Source organism: Hemitrygon akajei, chromosome 24 (genome assembly GCF_048418815.1).
Source record: "Hemitrygon akajei chromosome 24, sHemAka1.3, whole genome shotgun sequence".
In the NCBI taxonomy this organism is placed as follows: domain Eukaryota; kingdom Metazoa; phylum Chordata; class Chondrichthyes; order Myliobatiformes; family Dasyatidae; genus Hemitrygon; species Hemitrygon akajei.
The window spans coordinates 13,388,643-13,413,193 of NC_133147.1; the positions used below are offsets into that span (position 1 = coordinate 13,388,643).

General features: G+C 43.3%; 1 long non-coding RNA gene across 2 annotated transcripts in view; it reads right to left on the minus strand.

The window, feature by feature from the left end:
• LOC140715881 (uncharacterized) overlaps positions 1 to 24,293 on the minus strand; it is a 56,419-nt gene extending 32,126 nt beyond the window's left edge. For both annotated transcript variants that reach the window (XR_012096204.1, XR_012096205.1), the window contains exons 1-3: positions 24,101 to 24,293; positions 21,620 to 21,676; positions 19,245 to 19,490 (exon numbers count right to left, since the gene is read on the minus strand). This is a non-coding gene — a long non-coding RNA (uncharacterized lncRNA). The remainder of the gene's footprint in view (positions 1 to 19,244; positions 19,491 to 21,619; positions 21,677 to 24,100) is intronic.
• Positions 24,294 to 24,551: the final 258 nt, after the last annotated feature.

Below are 24,551 nucleotides of genomic sequence, written 5' to 3' on the forward strand. Positions count from 1 at the left end.
TTGTTGCTACAGCAGTACAACGCAATACATAAAATTACTACAGTACTGTGCAAAAGTCTTAGGCACCATTCCTATATTTATGTACCTAAGACTTTTCCACAGTCCTGTAGTTCAGCCTTTGGAGTTGAACTTGAATGTAGCTCGTTGACTATCAATTTATGACATTAACAGTGAATGCTTTGCCTTATTAAGTCTGTTTGAATCAGATTCAGATTTATAATCACTAACTTCAATAACGTGGAATTTGTTATTGTATAGCAGCAGTACCGTGCAAACATTTAAAATGATTGTAAACTATATAACTAAATAAATAATCCACAAGGAAAGAATACTGAGGTATTATGCTTGGACCATTCAGAAAGTTTACAGAGATGTCAGCAGGACCGGAGGACAAGTTTTATAAGGAATAGATTGAATAGGTTAGGACTTTATTCTCTGGAATGGTGAAGACTGAAAAGAGATTTGATTGAGGTATACAAAATTATGAGGGGTATGGATTGGGTAAATGCAAGACAGCTTTTTCCACCGAGTCTGGGTATGGCTACAATCAGAGTTCATAGGTTAAGGGGAAAAGGTAAAAAGGTTAAGGGTCACATGAGGGGAAACTTCTTCACTCAGAGTCGGGTGATGAGGGGGTGGAATGAGCTGCCAGTACAAGTGGAGGATGTGATTTTGATTTCAATGTTTAAGAGAAGTCTGGATAAGGTACGTGGATGGGAAGGATATGGAGGGCTATGATCCATGTGCAGGCCAATGGGACAAGGCAGTTTAAATGGTTCAGCACAGACTAGATGGAACGAAGGGCCTGTACTTTTCTATGACTCTAAGCTGTTTCTGGATCCTTGTGTTGGGTCTTCAGGTTTCTGTACTTCCTCCACAATGGTAGTAATGAGAAGACGGCGTGACTTGATGGTGAGCATCCTTAGTGATGGTTGCCACCTCTTGAAGATGTCCTTGATGATGGGGTGGGTTGTGCAGGTGATGGAGCTGGCTGAGTCTACCAACCTTTGTGGCATCTTGTGATCCTAAGCAGCCTCCATAAGACCATAAGATATAGGAGCAGACTTGGCCAATCAAGTCTGCTCTGCCATCTCATTATGGCTGATCCATTTTCCCCCTCAGGCCTAATCTCCTATCTTCTCCCCGTATCCCTTCATGCCCTGACTAATCAAGAATCTATCAACCTCTGCCTTAAGTATATTCAGTGATTTGGCCTCCTCAGCCGCCTGTGGCAACGAATTCCACAGATTCACCACTCTCTGGATGAAGAAATTCCTCATCATCTCCACTTTAAAAGGATGCCCCTCTGAGGGTTTGGCTTCTGGTCCTCCACGTAGTTTAACATAGTGCAAAGCCTACAATTGATACAAGCAGTAAATTTTAACTCCTCCCTGGACAATGAATAGGCATCTGTGGTTTTGGTGGAAGACATATAAGATTTTGAGTTTCTGCACAAATTACAACATCAGGAGGAAAGGTGGCCCCAGTGGTAAAAATGTTCCAGTTAAAGTAACAGGAGGATGCTGAGCCTATTCCTCTGTCTTTTAGATCATTTCTGATTTGTGTCTTAATTCCAATTATGCATCCTGGTTCAAAGAACTTTAATACCTTCCCCTTACAAAAATCTATCTTGTTTAATCATGACATGAAGATATGTGTCTGGATACTCAGTGCTGAAATTCAGACGGTAATGAGGACTGACAACTATATCTGCAAAGGGAATTAGACATGCCAGTGTGAAGCTCGTCTAGAAAACACTGCCAAATGACTGTATTTGTTCTGCACAGCAACACACACACAAAGTGCTGGAGGAACTCAGCAGGCCAGGCACCATCTATGGAGTTGATGTTTGGAAGCCTGGGCCCCCTTGGGATGCCACGTCTGACTTTCTTCGGAGTAAGCGCAGTCCAAATTGGCAGAAAATTGTCTCCTTCTCATCAAAGCAGTACTGAGGTGAGTGGAACTCCAGACTGTGCAGTGAGTTCTGGTGAAAGTTCTCAGCACAATGCATCGACGGATTATACCCCTCCGCGGATGCTGCCTGACTTGCTGATTTTTTTTTCCCCATTATTTTGTGGGTTGCTCAGGACTTCCAGCTTTTTCCCACCGGCATCATGGTAACAAAGAGATTAGTGCAACCCTATTACAGCTCGGGGCTCTGGAGTTTGGAGATGAATCTTGGAGTCCTCTGTAAGCAATTTATTTATCTATTTATTATTTATTAAGATATCGCATGGAAAAGGCTCTTCCTGCCCATCAAGCTGCACTACCCAGCAATCCACTGATTTATCCCTAGCCTAATCACGGGAAAATTTACAATGAACAATTAACTTTCCAACTGGTATGTGTTTGGACTGTGGGCCAGGAGACCAATAGATTTCAATAATGTCCAATAGATTACTGATGTCATTTGGTGTTCTACAGAGTGGCGCAAGATGTCTGGCGAAGAATCCATTCGTCTTTCACACACCAGGTCAAATCCTTCCATTTAACTGGCGGAGTGTATGTTTTATTGAAATTATAAACACAAGATGCTGGGAAAACAGAGTTACACACAGGGCAGGGTAGTGTGGTGGTTAGCACAATGCTTTACGGTACCAGCGACCCAGTGTAAGGAGTTTGAACTTTTTTTAAAAAATTTTTACGTATTGAGATACAGTGCGGAATTGTCCCTTCCCACCTTTTGAGAAGTGCTGCCCAGCAATTCCTAGTCATGTGAGAATTTACAATGATCAACTAACCTACCATCCACTGCACCTTTGGACTGTGGGAGGAGACCAGAGCACCCGGAGGAAAACCCAGGTGGGCACGGGGAGAACGTACAAACCCCTTCCAGGCAGCAGCAGGAATTGAACCGGGGTCACTGCTTCTGTAAAGCGTTATGCTAACCACTAGGCCACCTTGCCACCCCAGCTTTATACATTCCTTCCCACGTGGGTGTAGGTTTCCTCCCACAGTCCAAAGTCGTACCAGCTTTTGTAGGTTAATTGGTCATTGTCAATTATTCTGTGAGTTGGCTCGGATTAATCAGTGTGTGGCTGGGTGGTGCAGCTCAAAGCCGTCTCTAAGTTTAATATAAAATATTCCTTCAGAATCTCTTGTGTTTATGATTTGTCCACGCGTTGCAGGTTTATGACTGACTAATTCAGGATAATGAATGCAAAGGTTTCCTTTGATAGTTTACCTCTCACTGTGGAGCATGATATTTTCTCTGAATGGAAAAGAACTATCTCCCAATTCCCTTACCAGCACCACCTACTCAGTGGCAAAAAAATGACTCATCAGCAGTAGTTCAAAGTTCAAAGTTCAAATTAAATTTATTATCAGACTAGATATATGTCACCAGACACTACTCTGAGTACTAGGTACTAGCCCCCCAATCATTGAGGACAATCAAAAGGCAATACCTCAAGAAGGCAGCATTCATCTTTAAGGACTCCCACCACCCAGGACATGCCCGCTTCTCATTAACACATCCAAAATGCTGGAGGAACTTAGCAGCGTCTATGGAAATGAATAAACAGTCAACGTTTGGGCTGAGACCCTTCATCAGGCCTCCCCTTATCAGGAAGGAGGTACGGGAGCTTAAAGATACACACTCAGTGTTTTAGGAACAGCTTCTTCCCCTCTGCCATCATATTTCAGAACAGTCCTGAAACCTGTGAATACTCCCTCAACATTTGCTCTAATTGAATTTTTATTTATGTTCCTTTAGTAATTTATAATATATATTACACATTACATTGTACTGCTGCTGCAAAACAACAAATTTCTTGACATATGCCAGTGATATTAATCCTGATTCCAATTCTGATTCTGAAGACTGAAAAGACAAAGGACATTCTAGCCAAAATCAGAATCGGACTCAGGTTTAATATCATTGGCATATGTTGTGAAATTTGTTGTTATGCGGCAGCAATACATAAAAGTAAAAACTGCAAGTTATAGTAAGAAGTATATATATGTGTGTTAAAAATAAGTGGTGAAAAAAGAGAAAAGAAAGTAGTGAGGTAGTGTTTGTGGGTTCAATGTCCGTTCAGAAATCAGATGACAGAGGGGAAGAAGCTGTTCCTGAATCGTTGAGTGTGTGCCATCGGTCTCCTGTACCTCCTCCCTGGTGGTAACAATAAGAAGAGGGCATGCCCTGGGTGGTTGGCATCTTTAATGATGGATGCCGCCTTTTTGAGGCTTCACTCCTCAAAGTTGTCATGGAAACCATGGAGACGAGTGCACGTGATGGAGTCGACTAACTTTACAACTCTCTGCAGCTTATTTTGATTCTGTGCAGCGTACACCCCACCCCCACGGCAGACGGTGATGCAGCCAGCACTAACTAAATTAATTTATTAAACTCCAGTCTTTATTTCCTCTCGCAACAGTCTGCTAGAGGAACTCAGTGGTTCAAGCAACAACTGTGGGAGGAAATAAATTGTCGATGTTTCTGTTTGAAATCTTGCAGCAGGACTTTATATTTCTGTTCCCAATTCTGTGAAGGATATTGAGGTAAGATTCTATTTAGGTAAAACCAATATTGATGGTAAACACAGGATCTCCAAGCATTAAAACAGAAAGTATCTCAAATACTGAGACTGAGGGGAGATTGAGGGGAGATTCGATGCAGGTATACAAAATTATGAGGGATATAGATAGGCTTATAGATAGAGATGCAAGTAGGCTTTTTCCACTGAGGTTGGGTGGGACTACAACCAGTGGTCCTGGGTTAAGGGTGAAAGGTGAAAAGTTTAAGGGGAACATGAGGGGGAACTTCTCCACTCAGAGGGTGGTGACAGTGTGGAACGAGCTGCCAGTGGAAGTACTGGATTTCAATGTTTAAGAGAAATTTGGATAGGTACATGGATGGGAGGGGTATGGAGGGCTTCGTTCTTGGTGCAGGTTGATGGCGCTGGGAGGTTTAAATGGTTCGGCATGCACTAGATGAAACAAGGAGCCTGATTCTATGCTGGAGTTTTCTATGTCTAGGATGTAACACATCCATTGAATCCAATCTAGTTCCTCCAAAAATTACAGTGTTAGCAAATATGTGTTGGCATTGAAAAAAAACACAAAGTAGAATAATACTATGGGCGGAGATTAAGAGAACTCTTGTTTATGTCCTCTGTGTTACTTAGTTTAATGGTTTTCAGGTAAAACTCCAACAGGGAGGCACAAGAGACGGCAGGTACCGGAATCTGAAACAACAAGTAGCTGGTTGAACTCAGCAGGCTGAGCAGCATCCGTGGGGGAAAGGAATTGTCGATGTTGCAGGTTAATAGCTACATCAGTCCCGTTGAAGGGTTTTTGATCTGAATTTGTTATGTCACCAAAGACTCCAGCAAAATTCCTCAGATGTACCACCATGGAGAGCATTCCGAATGGTTGCAACACATCCAGGTACAGAGTCTCCAATGTGCAGGATCACAAGGGATTGCAGAGGGTTGTAGAGTCAACCAGCTCCATTAAAGGGAACAATCCTTCCTCACCATCAAGATCATGGTGTAGGTTTTCAGAAGTAAAATGTCAGAGGTGTCTAAAGTTTAAGGAAAACTGTAACAACTGATTTATTGTCCTCCAATCACAGGACATAAAGCATGATAAAAAAAATTGATGTAATTATGTCATCGTGTCAGACCAGGTTCTTAAAGTGAACTCCAACTCAATGTTAGTGTTTGTGAATTATGCACTTTTTCACCCATTACATTACTCTAGGTCGTGGCTATCCCTCGAGGTCGAGGATGATGGTCTTCATTCCATTGATCTATCACAGAGTGAAGACGCCTGTGCGTGTATTTGTTTAACGTGTACTTGATGTTGCACTCCAAGAAGCACATGATACTTCACAAATCAACCAACTGATTCCAATAGCATGGAAACCACGACGACTGGAGCTGACGGATTTGTTGTAGCTTTCAACCGCCTTCACAGCCGTAACTTCGTCCGCCTGTTCCACCATTGAGGTCTAGGTCAGATTGTACTTTGTCAGGGACCTCACCCTTGACCTTACCACCATGGTTGACCCTACCAGGAGCATAGCTCCAGACGGCATCGCTCTCGGGATCTCAGGACCACACGAGCTTCTCCACCACGACAAGGTGACAATCCACGGAGAAGATTACTCTAGGACGGTGCCTCAAGAAAGTGGAATCCACCATCAAGGACCCTCACCATCTGGGACGTGCCATCTTCTCATTACTACCTTCAGGGAGGAGATACAGGAACCTGGAGGACCACACTCAGTGTTCTAGGAACAGCTTCTTCCTATCCGCCATCAGATTTCTGAATGGTCCATGAAGCCATGAACTCTACCTCACTATTCCTCTTTCACAATATTTATTTATTTATTGTAACAGAGTATTTTTTTTTATGTCTTGCACTCTACAGCTGCCACAAAAACGACCATCTCCATGACATGTAGTATGTCAGTGATGATAATCCTGATTCTGAATTCCAATGATTTGGAGAATTCCTGCAGCAGATTGTAAATCTACAAATGAATTTTGCATAGATAAACAAAGTAAAGTGCATAAATTAAATATTGAAGGGCACACAGTGCAAATTATCTGGTGACACTTTGAGATTGCAGGGTTCTTAGTATGATCAACGATCCCACCCATCCATCCAGCATCCTCTTTGACTTTCTACCATCAGGCAGGAGACTCCGATGCATAAAGACAAGAACGGTCAGGATGGGAAACAGCTTCTTCCCTCAGGCCGTCAGGATTCTGAACTCCCTGCCATATCACATTCAAAGTGTCACTGCTTAATCTGTTCTGTTCCTTACAATATTTAATTTATGCACTTAATACTGTTTATTTATGCATAATACACACACACACACACACATATATATATATATATATATATGGATTATACATAAATATGGATTTTCATCCTTACTTCCACAAGTTATTGGGTGTTACATGCGTGTTACATGTACTACAGTGCTTTACACCCCTGGTCCAGAGAAATGTCTTGTTTAACAGTATACATGTATATAGTTAAATGACAATAAACTTGACTTGACTTGACTTGTTGCTCCTAACTTCCACCAGTCTATACGAAAACCCTAGTTGTTTGTATCTGACTAAGACTTGAATGAGTTTAATTGATGACGGTGAAATATTACAGCTGGGATCGATTCTTTTGATGAACACGGAGCAGAAACTCAAACGCAAGGGGTAGATTACTGCTGAGCCCTGACAAGATCGGAAGAAAACTCATTAGAAGGTTTTGCCGTGTTTGGCGTAAGCCTCCTATCTTTGACCACATCACAACTGTGTCACTTAAACCGCGCAATAGAACGCTCAGAGCGGATCCTCACAAAGACAGTAATTCTTTTAAGACTATCAATCACCATCTATAGAAAGAAGCATCGCTTTACAAAAAGAAACAAATCAGTGGCAATTGTCTTTTTTCACATTTTCTCTCCAATGGTACTATTGACGAAAGGATTGCTTTCATATGCTCTCTGCGCAACGTTTACAAAGGTTTCATCAATACTGAGCCAGGCTTACAAGAAACCAAAAAAAAAACTACTAATTCTTTGCTTCTGATAGAACATTACCATAATATTCTGGGTAAATTAGGAGAGATTTTCATTTCGATTTACATCGGTAATTGTTACGTGGTCTATCATTAGCACAAATACCGAAGTACATTGTTTCCTGAGCCTGTCATCGATACAAATCATTCCAACCACAAGTACAAGGTAGGGCTAAAGGAAAAAAAAAGAGTATAAACCTGATGAAGGGTCTTAAACATCAACTATTTTTCATTTTCATAGATGCTGAATTCTTCTAGCATTTTGTGTGTGTTCCTTTTTATCACTACTTGCTTCTCCGTCCCGATGAAAGATTTCGGCCCGAAACTTACTTACTTACTGCCAGACGCCACTAAGTCCCCAATCTTGGAGGACCGATTGACCACTCTTAGTCTGGCCTCGACCCTTTGACCTGTTTGGCTTGGGTGACCTTACCAAGAGCCAAAGCATAAGGCTCTGACTCTCTGGGTCACTGAGGCAGACAAGCCTCCAAGCCCTACGATAAGGTTGCGGTCCTCTCGGGGGGCTGTGTGGTAAGAACACGGTATAAAGTACTCCCATAACTCAGCACTGGAGGATTGGGACCTGTGAAACAATATGTGAGATTTATTGCCGATGCGATGTCTGCAATGAAATATTGATGCCACGTTGGTGTAATGTAAATATTTCAAACAAAAGTAATGATACACTGGGTACTGTGAATGAAGATAAATAAATATCCACTATTGTATAATTGCAAATTGTTTGAATAATATATATTTATGGAAATGAAGACAAAACAAACTGGTTGCACAGTGCTGTCGTCCCGAGCTTTCCAATTCAAGTCAGGTGAGGCATGGTGGGGTAATGGTGGATCCAGGGACCCTGTTCCCAGAGTAGCTAGGCACTCCTACTAGAACTTTGGGTAACTCTGGGTCTGATCCTCAATACTGATGATTCTGTGAAGCTTTGCTAGTGTTCAAAAGTCTCATATTTAAAGAGAGATGCACTTAGATCGTGCTCATCATCGTTATTATGTGCCGTGGCGTAGGACATGGTCAATCCTGGTCTTCCAGCTGTCTTTAGGTGCTTTTGGGGAAGGCACCCTTCACGCTGCTGTTCTTACCCTTGACCGTGATTGTTCTTGGCAAATGTTCCTACAGAAGTGGCTTCTTCTGGGCAGTGTCTGTACAAGATGGGTGACCCCAGCCGTTAACAATATTCTTCGGAGATTGTCTGTGCGGTGTCGGTGATCGCATATCCAGGACCTGTGATACGCACCAGCTGCCCATACGACTGTCCACCACCTGCCCCCATGGGCTTATGTGACCCTCATCGGGGATTAAGCAATTATCTTATTAAAGGGGGGACCAGCAGGCTGGTGGAGAGAAGGAGTGGCCAGGTCGTACAACACGGCACTTAACAAAAGAACTTCCAAACAAGCAGTGAAATGCATCATTTGTGTTAACATCCAGTGCACCCAAGGATGTACAGGGGGCAGCCGGCAAGCGTGGCCACACATCCCAGCCCCCCGCCCGGAATGTGTCACAGAGCAACACAAACAACAACAGCAGAACAGGAGAAAAGAGGGGAGCAAATCCTTTTCTCACCCTCCCAATACCCACCCGCTCACACACACACAGACAGGCCGCCAACCCTAAGACAGGGCCACCTCTGGGCCTCAGGTCCTTGGTCCCTGATTCTCAGGTTTGCGGAAAAATAGGCCAGCCCCTTTCGACTCTCTGAGCACATGCTTGATCTTCAGGCCTTGATCTGTCCACCGGATGTAGATGTGGGTGTGGATTGCCCAAACTGAATTGTCCCTGAATTAAGGAGGGATCCTCAGTGTTGGGCCTTGACTGAGATTGTTTCAGTCTGGATGAGGATATCAGATTTCTTTCACTGAATGACATTGAGCTGTAAAGCAGAAGACCACCAAAACAGGCCCTTCGGTCCATCTAGTGAATGCTAAACTGTTATTCTACTTAGGTTCATCACCCTGCACCTGAATCATAGACCCCATATGCCTCTAATCCAAAATCTCTTAAGTGTTGAAATCGAAACCACATCTACAACTTCCACTGGCAGCTCGTTCCACACTCACACCACCCTCTGAGTGAAGAATTTCTCCCTCAGGTTCCCCTTCAATACTTCACCTTTCACCCTTAACCTATGAGTTCTAGTCTCACCTAATGTTAGTGGAAAAATCCTGTTTGCATTTATCCTATCTATGCAAGGTGTCAGATGATAGGTGAAACCCTCCCTTCCAGCTCTTTATCTCCTTCACCAATCAAATTCCCAGCTCTTTACTTCAGCTCCTCTCCCTCTCCCGGTTTCACCAATCACCTACAATCTTGTACTTCTTCCTCTCCTCCCCCACCTTCTTACTCTGACTTCTCACTTTCCTTTCCAGTCCCGAGGAAGGGTCTCGCCCTAAATGTCAACTGTTCCCACATTTCCATAGACACTGCCTTGCCTGCTGAGCTCGTCCAGCATTTTGTATGTATTGTAAGATCATAAGATATTGCAGAAGAATTAGGCCATTTGGCCCAACGAGTCCACTCCACCATTTCAGCATGGCTGATCCAAATTTTCCTCCCTGCCCCAATTTCCTGCCTTCTTCCCGTTCCCCTCATGTCCTGACCAATCAAGAATCTATAATCCCTGCCTTACATATACATAAATCTTGGCCTACTTACTGCTTGTGTCAAAGAGTTTAGTCAAATGGCTAAAGAAATTCCTCCTCATCTTCATTCTAAAAGGATGCCCCATTGTTCTGAGGCTGGGTCCTCTGGTCTTAGACTCTCCCACCACAGGAATCATCTTTTTAACATCCACTTTATCAAGGCGTTTCACCATTCAATAGGTTTCAATTAAGTCTTCCCTCATTATTCTGAATCCAACTGAACACAGGCCCAGAGCCTTAAAATGCTGCTCATACGACAAGCCATTCAATCCTGGAATCCTTTTTGTGAACCTCCTTTGAACCCATTCCTGTTTCAGCACGTCCTTTCTAAGATAAGGGGCCCAAAGCTGCTCACAATACTCCAAGTGAGGCCTCACCAAAACTTTATACATCCTTGCTTTTATATTCTAGTCCTCTTGAAATGAATGCTAACATGGCATTTGCCTTCCTCACCACAGACTCAACCTGCAAATTAACCTTTAGGGAATCCTGCACAAAGACTACCAAGTCCCTTCGCACCTCAGTTTTTTGTATTTTCTCTAGAAAATTTAGAAAATAGTCAACCCTTTCTACCAAAGTGCATGACAATACACTGTATTACATCTGCAATTTCTTTGCCCATTCTCCTAATATGCTTGTCCTTCTGAACACTCTCTACTCCTTCAAAACTACCTGCCCTTCCTCCTATCTTCAGTACTATCTGCAAACTTTGCAACAAAGCTATCAATTCCCTCATCCAAATCATTGACACATAACATAAAAAGATACAGTCCCAATGCAGACTCCTGCGGAACACCACTAGTTACTGGCAACCAGCCAGAAAATGCTCTCTTTATTCCCACACTTTGCCTCCTGCCAATCCACCACTAGATTTATCCATGCTAGAATCTTTCCTGTAATACCACGGGCTTGTCGCTTGTTAAGCAGCCTCATGTGTGTCAACTTGTCAAAGGCTCTCTGAAAACTCAAAAACATAACATCAGCTGATTTTTCTTATAGACAATAGACAGTAGGTGCAGGAGTAGGCCATTCAGCCCTTCTAGCCAGCACCACCATTCACTCTGATCATACACAATCAGTACCCCGTTCCTGCCTTCTCCCCATATCCCTTGACCCCGCTATCTATAAGAGCTCTATCTAACTCTCTCTTGAATGCATCCAGAGACTTGGCCTCCACTGCCTTCTGGGGCAGAGCATTCCACATATCCACCACTCTCTGGGTGAAAAAGTTTTTCCGCATCTCTGTTCTAAATGGCCTACCCCTTATTCTTAAACTGTGGCCTCTAGTTCTGGACTCACCCATCAGCGGGAACATGCTTCCTGCCTCCAGTGTGTCCAATCCCTTAATAATCTTATATGTTTCAATCAGTTTCTTTGTCTATATTGCTTGTTGTTTCTTCAAAGAATGCCAACAGATTTATCAGACAAGATTTTCCTTTGAGGAAACTGTACTGACTATGGCGTATTTTATTAAGTGGCTCCAAGTACTCTGAGACCTCACCCTTAAAAATTGACTCCAACATCTTCTCAACCAATGAGGTCAGACTAACTGGCCTATAGTTTCCTTTCTTCTACCTCTCTCCCTTCTAGAAGAGTGGAGTGACATTTACAATTTTCCAGTCTTCCGGAGCCATTCCAGAAGCTAGTAATTCTTGAAAAATTATTACTAATGCCTCCGCAATCTCTTCAGCCACCTCTTTCAGAACTCTGGGGTGTATACTATCTGGTCCAGGTGACTTATCTACCTTCAGACCTTTCAGTTTCCCAAGAACCATCTCTCTAGTAGTGGCAACTTCACATACCTCATAATCCCTGAACCTTGGAACTTCCACCACATTGCTAATGTCTTCCACAGTGAAGACTGACACAAAATACTTATTCAGTTTGTCCAATATTTTTTGTCCCCTTTACTACCTCTCCAGCATCATTTTCTAGCAGTCCGATATCCACTCTCACCTCTCCTTTACACTTTATATATCTGAAGAAACTTCTGGTATTCCATTTAATATTACTGGTTAACTTACCTTCATATTCCATCTTTACCTTCTTAATGGCTTTTTAGTTGCCGTTTGTTGGTTTTTTAAAAGCTTCCCAATCTTCTAACTTCCCACTTACTTTTGCTTCATTATCTGCCCTCCCTTTGGCTTTTATGTGGGCTTTGACTTCTCTTGTCAGTCACGGTTGTGTTATCTTTCCTTTAGAATACTTCTTCTTCTTTGAGATGTTTATATTCCGTGCCTTATGAATCGCTTCCAGAAATTCCAGCTGTTGGTGCTCTCTCGTAATCCCTGCCAGTGTTTTTATCCAATCAATTCTGGCCAACTCCTCTCTCATGTCTATGTAATTCCACTTACTCCATTGTAATACTGATACATCTGTCTTCAGCTTTTCCTTCTGAAATTTCAGGGTGAATTCAATCATATTATCATCATTTGCCCCGAAGGTTTCTTTTTACCTTAGGATCTGTAATCAATTCTGGTTCATTGCACAACACCCAATCCAGAATAGCTGATCCCCTAAAGGGCTCAACTATGAGCTGCTCTAAAAGGCCAGCTCACAGGCAATCTAGAGGTCCCCTCTCTTGGAATCCAGTGCCAACCTGATTTTCCCAGTCTACCTGCATATTGAAATCACCCATGACTATTGCAACATTGCCCTTTTGGAATCCATTTTCTTTCTCCCATTGTAATCTGTAGACCACATCCTTACTACTGTTTGGGTCTGTATACAACTTCCAACTGGGAATTTTTACCCTTTGATGCACCATCAATAACTCTCCGAGACGGGAGACGAGATATAGGCTTTTATTGACTGGAAGAAAGAACAAGCAGCAATTGACCACCATGCTACATCCTGGAGACTGAGAGGCAGGGCTCAGGCCCCAATCGCCTTTATACCGGGGTCAGTGGGAGGAGTCACAGGAGCAGTCAGCGGGGGGGGGGGGGGGGGGGCGTGTCCAGACAGGTATATATAGTTCACCGCACCCTTGCTGTTCCTTAGCCCTATCCACAATGATTCAACACCTCCTGAGCCTATGTCACCTCTTTCTAATGATTCAAGTTCTTTTTTTCCCGGCAGAGCAATGCCACCCCCTCTGCCTTCCTGCCTGTTCTTTCGATACAATGCGTATCCTTGAACTTTAAGCTCCCAGCTTTAATCTTCTTTCAGCCGTGATTCAGTGATGCCTACAATATCATACATGCCAATCTGCAACTGCGCTTGGAGTTCATCAACCTTACTCCACGTACTGCGTGCATTCAAATATAACACCTTTGGTCCCGTATTCCGTCGTTGGGATTTTGTCCACCTTTTACGCTGCAACTCATCCTGTTGACTGCAGTTTCGGCCTGTCTATGCCCTCTCCTCAATACACACTGCTTCAGTTGAACACTAATGGCTCGCTTTGGAGCTAGTGGCTACAGCCAGCTGGATTCTGTTCCTTGCTTTTTGTGGGAGCTTACTGTGCATAAGTTGGCACTTGTGTTTCCTGCACTGCAGGAGACGTTACTCTTTGTTGGCTGCAAGGAGCTCTAGGAATGGCATGAAGGTTACCATGGAAACACAAATCTCCCTGCTATTTCTGGAAGCTTACGGCACAGTTTTTGTCTGCCCTGTTTCCTGCTTTCCAGCTCCAAATTCGCTCTGAAGGAAAAAAATAAAGTAACTGACTGCTTGCAAAGGGCTTGGAGACCGAAGTCATGAACGGTGTTTAAATAAGTGCGAGTTCATTCAGCGAGAAGGCCAACATGCCAGAGGTTTGCTGATAAAATCATGATTTATATATCATCTCAAAAATTGCAGCGGGTAAAGCAGGCTGCTTCATTTCAGGATTTTAATACTTTTCAAGAATCAGTCAGGCTTCATATTATTAGTTTATAATGTCCTTGGTTATAACAAAATACATTTATATAACATCTTTAAATTTCATTGCTCACCCCAGTAACTCCGCTGGCAAATAATATCACAGAACAGGAAGCTGTTTCTTTTTATTGAGATACAGCACGGAATAGGCCCTTCCAGCCCTTTGAGCTATGCCACCCAGCAAAACATCAATTTATTCGAGACAATTTATAATGGCCAACTGGTACGTCTTAGGACTGTGGGAGGAGACCAAAGCACCCAGAAGAAACACATGCGGTCACGGGGTGAATGTACATGCTCCTTATGGGCAGCAGCGGGAATTGAACCCGGGTCACCTGTACTGTAAAGTGTTGCGCTAACCACCATGCTGCTGTGCCACCCAAGATTTCTGGCCCTGTCTTGAATTTGCCCTATTGGTGTCCATTATTTCACTCTGGAAAACACATGCTATCAAACAGAGCTTCTGGGATACTGGTGAGCCCCAGAACTCTCTCTTACAGGTGGCTCCTTGTAAGTGCCGACATGGGTTGGACTCATATAGAAGATAAAACACTGTGCAGCACACTAGCATAGCGATTAGCTTAACCTTATAAGACCAACAATCTGTTGTGTATTTAATATATCAGTCATATCTGAGTAACATTGATTAAGCATTTTACGAGTTGTATGTAAAACTATGTGAATAATATACGCTACTATGCCACCATGTCATATGCACACCTCGCTAAAAGTGAAAGTAACAGACTCCTTTGTTTCTCTTTTGATTATTTTTGTGTTTTGGAGTTACAAAAACGTAACACAATCAATGTTCAATTGCTGCTTACAAGGGGTTTGTACCTTCTTCCTGTGACTGCATGGGTATCCTCGCTTTCCTCCCACATTCCAACACGTACGGGTTAATAAGGGTTAGCGTGTAGTACGTTGGCGCCAGAGGCGTGGCGATCCCTGTGAGCTACCCCCCGCACGACTGTGTTAGTCACTGATGCAAAGACACGTTTCACTGTACATTTTGACGTACACTCAAGATTCAAAGATTCAAAGTACATTTATTATCAAAGTACGTATGCAGTCTACAGCCCTGAGATCCATCCTCCAACTGACAGCCACGAAACAACGAAAGAAAAACCATGGAACCCATTCAACGAAAAACACCATAGAACCATAGAACACTACAGCACAGTACAGGCCCTTCAGCCCTCCGTGTTGTGCCGACCCATATAATCCTTAAAAAAAAGTACTAAACCCACACTACCCCATAACCCTCCATTTTTCTTTCATCCATGTGCCTGTCCAAGAGGCTCTTAAATACCCTGATGTTTTAGCCTCCACCACCATCGCTGACAAGTCATTCCTGGTACTCACAACCCTCTGTGTAAAAAAACTTACCCCTGATGTCTCCCCTAAACTTCCCTCCCTTAATTTTGTACTTATGCCCTCTGGTGTTTTGCTATTGGTGCCCTGGGAAACAGGGACTGACCATATCACCCTATCTATGCCTCTCATAATCTTGTAGACTTCTATCAAGCCCCCAATGTGCACAAAAAAAGAGCAAATCACACAAGCACCACAAAAATATGAAACACCAAACCACAAATCATTGAAAGAGTACAGGCAGATTCATTTCTGCTCCATTCAGTTCAATCTAGCACTGTGTCATTCGTTGACTGCATGTAACCATATAAACGTTTAAATCTTCTACCTTTTCAGAAAAAAAAAACACTTTGCTACTTCCCTCTGTCTTCTCTACCCAACCCAGAATCATGTTTGGCTCTGTGGTACCAGTACTGTCAAATTCCAATACCTTAACCATCTCCCGCTCTTTATGAAAGGGGGAGCAAATTAGGGCTGTTAAGTGTGCAGGACCAAATTTTCACCTGGAAGTGTGTGAGAAGAAATCCATTTCAAAAAAATATTAATTTCTGCAGGAAAGAAAACTCATATGGAGACTTCAGCACAATCACATTCGAACAGAAGACAGGCTCAGTGAACCATATCGGATTCATTGCGAGATTCCTTCAAGTGCCCATGCGGCCGATCGATCACACCGTGAATCAATTGGGACTCCTATGCGCGGGAGGCACTCTCTCCTTTTGCGCGGGGTTTTAAGTGCGTAGTTTCCCTGCCTCGGTGTGCCCATTTCATGGCTCCTGCACTGTAAGTTGCCCAGTGTGTACCATTACTAATGTGATTCCGTAAACACAACTAATTCTACTACTCTGTTGTCATTCTTCTTTCACACATATGTAACAATAAGAATGAGGTCATAGGTCAATTATGATGAGATTCTGGAAGAGATCATTATCGCTAATTGTTTCCTCCGGGTGCTCCAGTTTCCTCCCACATTCCAGAGATGTACATACAGGTCGGGTTGAGTTGTTCTCCAATCTTTGGCAATTCATTTGCAAACATTGATGCCTCCTCATATGGTGATGAAACATTTGTAAGTGAATGGCCGAAGACTGGAGAACATCTCAACCAGCCGAGCTACACATTTTCCAAATTATTTCCATGTACATACAGGTTAGTGGGTTAATTACTCACATGGGTGTTGTTGGGTACCAGGCTCGTTAGGCCGGAAGGGCCTGCTACTGTGCTGTTTCTCTAAATACATAAATTATACAATTAATAAAGGAAATAGGCCTGTTTCTGTACTGCATTCTATGACTATATATTTACCAAAAGCCAATTAAAAGGGTTGATGCCCCATACTAAGGAGATGGAATGAATGACCAAGAGTTAATTCTGGGTAATGCTGAATAATAAACTCTTCTTGATCTTCTAGCTGGATTCAGGTGTCGATTATAACCAACGTTTTGATGACCAACTCTGCCATCTTCATCAGGGGTTGTTGTTAGAGTTGGTCATCGAAATGACTTGATCCTGGAGGCCTGAGAAGAGTTTCTTCATCATACACACCGGGAAAGCACTAGATCCTTTTTCTGAGTAATGCTTTTTACTACTGTGCCGGTATCAGGTTTCGAGGTTCAAGATTGTTTAAAGATAATTTCCAGCACACAAGTGTAAAGGAGAATGAAGTAGTAGTTACTCCAGATCCAACGCAGCACAAAGAAAACACAATAAGATCATCAGAACCAGGTTTATTATTTGTTATTATTGTGAGATTTGTTAACTTAGCAGCAGTAATAGTATCCATCAGTCTTGTGAGACCATGGATTTGCGCCTTGAAAGGTTTTCCAGGCCTGAGCGGGGTTGTATGGGAGACTGGCAGTTGCCCAAGCTGCAAGCCTTCCCCTCTCCACGCCACCGATGTTGTCCAAGGGAAGGGCACTAGGACCCAAGCAGCTTGGCACCGGTGTCGTCGCAGAATGTTGTTAAGCGCTTTGCTCAAGGACACAACAAGCTGCCTCAGCTAAGGCTCAAACCAGTGACCTTCAGATCACTAGACCGATGCCTTATCCACTAGACCACGCGCCAACACCTGCTTAGCAGCAGTAGTTCAATGTAATACATTGTAGAAGAAAAAGAACAAAATAAAATAATAAATAAGTAAATCAATTACAGTATACATATATTAAATAGATTAAAAATTGTGCAAAAAAGCACAATATATATTAAAAAAGTGAGGCAGTGCCCAAGGGTTCAATGTCCATTTAGGAATCAGATGGTCGAGGGGAAGAAGCTGTTCCTGAATCGCTGAGTGTGTGCTTTTAGGCTTCTGTACCTCCTTCCCGATGGTAACAGTGAGAAAAGGCCATGCCCTGGGTGCTGGAGGTCCTTAATAATGGACGCTGCCTTTCTGAGACACTGCTCCTTGGTACTTTGTAGGCTAGTAACCAAGATGGAGCCGACTAAATTTATAACCCTCTGCAGCTTCTTTTGGTACTATGCAGTAGCCTTCCCCCGCCCATACCACAATAAACACAAATACATAAGATAGCTTACATACATAGATTGATTGTATGTACATTAACAATATGAGTGAAGGCATCTACACCATTAGAGGCTATTTGTCTGACACAAGGCCTCGAGCTCTTCCATGTCTACTCTGTAATTGCTAATCCAGATGCAATGCAGTATAAAAACAACACAGAAAGATAAAGAGTGTAAAAATCACAATAAATATACATGCATAAGATAGCTTATGCACATAGATTGACTGTATGTCCATAAAGTGACTCTAAGCACAAGGGTGTTTGGACATAAGTGCTGGTTGGAGGGGAGCAGCATTGATCAGCCTTACGGCTTGGAAAAAGTGACTGTTTTTGAGTCTGGTGCTGCTGGCATGGAGGCTACGTAGCCCAATGGGAGTGGGACAACGACTCCATGAACAGGGTGGGTGGGGCCCTTTACAATACTGCTGGCCCTTTTTTAACACTTTTCTGTATGTCCTCTTCTCATTGCAACCATCAGGAAGAAGCTACAGGAGCCTGAAGCCTCACATCCAATGATTCATGAAAGCTTTTTCCCCTCTGCAATCCGATTTCTGAATGGACAATGAACCCATGAACACCACCTCACTACTTTTCTATTCCTGTTTTTTGTACTAGTTATGAAATTTAACTATTTATATATATGAACAGCTATTATTGTAAGTAGACATATTCAAGTAACAATCATGACTGATACCAGTTATACAATAAAGTTCAAGGGTTCTATTCAATATAAGAGAATGTATACAATATAAAACCTGAAATTCTTACTCTCCACAGACATCCATGAAACAGAAGAAAACCCCAAAGAATGAATGACAGGAAAAATGTAAGAACCCGCAAAGCCGCTTTCCACCATCGCTGCAGCAAGCAACGTCAAACTTCCCCCCACTTACTCAAGTACAAAGCATCACACCCAACACCCACTATGCACGTGACAGCAAAGACCCAAAGAGAGACCAGGGTCTACAGTTCAGCAAAAACTTCTGTTCATCCCACAGTTCGACATCCCTCAGGCTCTCTCTCTCTCTCTCTCTCTCTCTCTCTCTCTCTCTCTCTCTCTCTCTCTCTCTCTCTCTCTCTCTCTCTCTCTCTCTCTCTCTCTCTCTCTCTCTCTCTCTCTCTCTCTCTCCCTCTCTCTCTCTCTCTCTCTCTCCCTAAAAAGAGAGCAGTATTGCTCCTTCCACAGCGAGAGTTGAGACCAACACTTGTCATTTCAAAGTTTTAATCTATAGTGCTGCTGTTATTTGGTGTTCCCCGACTTGAGAATGGGCAGAAAACTCTCACTCACCGTCGAGAGAGAGCGATCACCTGCGTGCAGAGCCCTCCGACAGCCGCACTCGCCGTCTTGACGTTCCAGTTCCCCGCGGCACTTCAGTTCACAACACTGGCAAGAAATCGGGTGCACAGGGCTGCACCCCGAAGGCACCCATCTTCCAGGCTGATTGGTGAGCTCCAAGAACATGAACATGCTGCCATGCAGAACTGCAGTTTGAATGCAGTTGTAGATCATGGACTCTGACAGAACCCCAGCCACCTTGAAAAGGGAAATAGAGACATTAGAAGAAGAATTTAAACTGTTCCGCTGATGGACTAGGAGAAGTCACCCTTTGGCACCATCTGCCTCCTCCATTCATCATTCATTAGTATGCATTGTTTTAAAGCTATCTGCACTCTCTGTATAAACCACACTTCATTATTCTGGCGTCATCTTGAGAGGTTGAAACATCAAGGTGAGTGTGGAAGGTGAGAGGGGGAGTTCAGTGCCCGCTACATGCCTGTTGATCTCTGCTGTGACGGTTCTTTCACTGCTGTTGGGAAAGGAGCTTGTGTGTTGGTCGATTGCTCACTGTTACTGGAGGGAAGGCCTGTGCATTCGAGTGGTATCTCTCTCTGTCTCTCTCAATGCTGTTGGAGAGTGCTCCTGAAGTTCTGCAATTTATTGATCAGACTATGGACTGGGTAACGTTTCATTTTCATATTCTGTCTTTATGCTCGTTCTGTTTTGTTGGCATTTGGTGAGTTAGTTAGTTCTTTTGTGTGGGGGAGTGGTGGTTTGGGGTTTAATCTTTTTATTGCTGTTAGATTATTTTGTACACTGGGATTTTGGGGTCAATGATCGTGTTGCCATTATTTTTGTGCAGGGGTGGGTTTGATGTTTTTCTTGAACAACTCATTGATTTTCTTTGTCTCATGGCTATCCGGAGAAGTTGAATCTCAGAGTTGTATACTGCATACATATGTAATGCCCTGGGTAATATTTCTACTGCTATACTGTGAGGTATTTTTATTTTAGCAGTTTTCTGTAAAAGCAGTGTGTCCTGCTAGTAAGAAGATTTTGGCTTCGGCTAAAGATAAGGAGCTATGCTTTCCAATATATGAACGTAGTGTCAGACAATTCGGGTTGTCTTGGCACGTGTCATAATTCTCTGCCCAGTGGAACTTCGGAGAGTGCTGGGCAGGAGGAGACTTCTGAAGAATGGTCTGTTCGGTGTCTTTTTGGCAGGAGCTGCGGAGCGGGGCACAAGGGAAGATGCTCACTCACAGAATCTCACTCGAAGGAGAGACCCCGTTGTACGAGTGCTCTGTGCAGATGAATGGCTCTGAGGAGGAAGGCCCATTACTCCCGAGAAAGCCAATTCATTCAAGATGGTCTTTGAGAGAAATTCAGACTGTAGCAGGGACCTTCACGCAGACCATGAGCGCAACATGTGAGTAAAGCGTTAAACCCAACTACTCCAGAAATGAGCTCCAATGTTTATGTGCACACTTAGACTGGTTTAACTGTAATGGGCCCTTCTAATTTTCTTTTCTTTTTTTTTCCTGTAACTGTTTGTTAAAGTTGAGAATTTAATAAACATATTTCTTTTGTAGTTTTATGCTGGTGTAAGATCTGTATATTTTCTGGAGAATGATAATGTTGCATTGAGCAGTATTTACACAGAGTTCACTACAATCATTGTTCCTTAAGGAGAATATCCTAACTTTCCTATCTGGTTGAACCCCAAATCCTACTGACCCTAGACGCATATCGCTTATGAAAGGAGGCCCTCTCGCTGCTGAGTCACGTGACTGTTAGCAGAGTTAGCTAGCAAGCCAAGTTTGTACACAAGCCCGGTGAGAGGGTTGCATTTGTGACGTGCTTGCCCCAGATGTCAGATGGTGTGCAAACTCAGTGTAAGGATAAGGACTTATTAAGTGGTTTATTTGTGAGTTTAAGCTGTGTTTAAACTAGTGCTTGTGGAAAGTGAGGTGTGTTGTAATTAAGGTACTTTGTTATGGATACTGCAGGGACTTAAGGTTTGGTGCGATACAAAGAGGTTATCCACAAGCAATGCTTATGTTCTGAATATGGTGGATATTTGAATTCCCGATGAACTGCTACTTAGATTGCTGTGTTTCGTAAAGGTATTGGGGAAAGTTGTGCTGATTGACGGCGTTTTGACCAATCAGCTGGTAAGGATGTCGTGTTAGTCCAGGCTACCAGTGACGTGACTGAAGTTGAGCTGTCCAATAGAATAGGGGCACCTGGGAAGGTGGGACTTCTGCGAGGTGAGGGAAGGGAGTTGTCTGATGTGAGAAGTCTTATAAGTCCTTCAGGTGGTGATTTAAGTTCTGAGCTGGTTTCGGCTATTACACGACTGGTTGATAAATGCCAAAGCCTACCTGCGGAGGGCCAAAGTTGTTGTAGGCTGAGAACGTTCTCTGGAATTAAGCCCACATCTGATGGAGAAGAAGAAAATGAGGCTTGAGCTGAGCAGACATCTCAGTTATTGGATGAAGGGCAGTGCTCAGATAATATGAAAAAAAACAGAGAATGGTAGAGAGTTTAAAGGGTCTGGAAGCTGATATCATGAGGTTCCTAAAGGCAGAAAACTCATTAGCCATGTCAGCTAATTACCTGCAAGTTCTGGAAAATGCTTTTGGCACTGTTGAAAGTTCAGCCGATCTTAAGATGAAGTTTCCAAGAGGAAGGCGAGGAGCTCTCTGCCTACCTTTTCAGGTTGGAGAAATTGCTGCACTGTTTCTGCCACAAAGGGGGCATTCAATTGCATGAGAGAAATTGCTTGAGGGTGGAGCAAGTCATGAAGGGTGTACCGTCACGTGATGTGATTGCTCAACGCATTCAAATGACCCGCAAGCAGCGCTTTCCTCCATCTTTTACCAAATTACTCAGAGAAGTTGGAGAGGGGGGAGAACGTGATTGAGAAGCAGAACTTTTTCGAAAGCCAGGTAATGTCTTTGGTGGTAGCCTCTGTTGCTAAAGTGACCCCTTATGTGGCAGAGATGGAGCTTTTCAGGAATAAGGTGAAAAGCCTTCGAGCTGTGCTGACTCGATGGATGTCTGCTAATGTTGCAACTTAATGTGACGCATCTGTTGGGAATCCCAATCCACATACATAATGTACTCAGTAGAGGAATGCTGCTGAAAAGGTCATCGTCGTTGTGGCTATCCCTGGAGGTCGAGGATGATGCTCTTCGTTCCATTGATCTGTCACAGAGTGAAGACATCTGTGCTTGTATTTGTTTAACGTGTACTGGATGCTCCACTCCAAAAAAGCACACAATACGTCACAAATCAACCAACTGATTCCAATGGCATGGAAACCACGACGATTGGAGCTGATGGATTTGTTGCAGCCTTCATCCACCTTCACAGCTGTTGAGTTCGAAGTAACTTCATCCGCCTGTTCCACCGTTGAGGTCTTGGTTGGATTGTTGTTTGTCAGGGACCTCACCCTCGACCTTACCGCCATGGGTGACCCTACCAGGAGCATAGCTCCAGACGGCATCGCTCTCGGGATCTCAGGACCACACGAGCTTCTCCACCACGACAAGGTGACAATCCACGGAGAAGTCTGTAAAGGGCCTTTTGACTAGAGGGGCAACCAATTTTTTCTGTTACAACTGTGGAGAAGAAGGACGCTTCAAGAGAGACTGTGAGGGACAGGAAAGCTTCTGAAAAGTAAGTCGTCAGTTAATCAAGCCGAGAAGAGAAGAAGCAAAACATCACAGGGACCCAGTAAGGGAACGACCTGGCGTCTTGGAGAGAACATGTTCCAATCGATCTATCAAGGAAAATATTAAAGTACGAAACCCTATTTCTGAAGGTTTAGTGGTACCAAGCTTGGATATATCTATAGGAATTGAAGGTATACTTGACACATGTTCTCAAGTTACTTTACTCTACAGATCCTCTTTCAACAGGTATTTGATCCATTTATCATTGACACTACTCAGTGCCCTAGAAATTTGGGAGCTTAGTATGATGATACTAGGGAGCTAGGGCTTTACTCTTTGGAGAGAAGGAGGATGAGAGGAAACATGATAGAGGTATACAAGATATTAAGAAGAATAGATAGAGTGAACAACCAGTGTCTCTTCCTCAGGACACCACTGCTCAATACAAGAGGACATGGCTTTAAGGTAAGGGGAGGGAAGTTCAAGGGGGATATTAGAGGAATGATTTTTTCACTCAGAGAGTGGTTGGTGCGTGGAATGCACTGCCTGAGTCAGTGGTGGAGGCAGATACACTAGTGAAATTTAAGAGACTACTAGACAGGTATATGGAGGAATTTAAGGTGGGGGGTTATATGGGAGGCAGGGTTTAAGTGTCGGCACATCATTGTGGGCCGAAGGGCCTGGATGTGCTGTACTATTCTATATTCTGTTACCGTATAATGGTTGCTTGTCGTTGAAACTGGAGCTTTTGGAAGAAGACGTTAGAGTAACTGAGACTATTGATACACTAGTGTTGGTCTGCCCAGAAAAAGCCTGGCAGGAGGAAATTTCTGGAGGACTGAGGTTGGTTTGGGGTCATTTTGGTGGGAGCTGAGGAGCGGGGCACAAGGGAAGTTGCCACAGAGTGCTGTTCAAAGGAGAGTCCCGTTGTCAGAGTCTGCTTTCTGCAGGTGAAAGGTGAAGGATAACGTCGCACAGGGCAGTGTTTACGCAGCATTCGCTACAATCAATGCTTTTCCCTGGAACATCCCAACTTCCCTGTTTGGTTGAACCCTGAATCATACCAAACCTAGACATATATTGGTTATGAAAGGTGGCCTTCTCCCTACTCAGTAACGTGGCGGTTAGTGGAGCTAGCTAGTGAGCCAAGTTTGCATACGAGCCCAGTAAGAGAGTTGCACATACCTCGACAATAGATGAACCTTTGATCTTCCTCGTATAGTACCACGCTCCAAAATTCGGTCCATCGAAGACAAGGGAATATATTTCAGATGCAACAGCACATTTACCTGGATCGACCAAAGATAAATTTCACCTCAAAGTTCCTTGAAGCTACATTTTGGTTGAAATGATCGAAAATAAACTCAGCTCAAGTCTTTTTTTGCTGCCAGGTTAATCATTAATCTGTCATCAGATATTTCTGCATTGGTTAAATCAGACTCCTTGTTGGTTGATGTGATGTTCTATTAATATTTCAAAGTAAAGCACTCTTGTAATGTATTATGCAAACGGCAGTGATGTTGTTGGTAAGAAAATATTTATTCTGACTTCACATGTAACAAATCAGCCACTGTTATTCAAGTAACCTCGCCTCTAAAAATAATATAAAATACTGGAATATTCATAAACTCTCCAT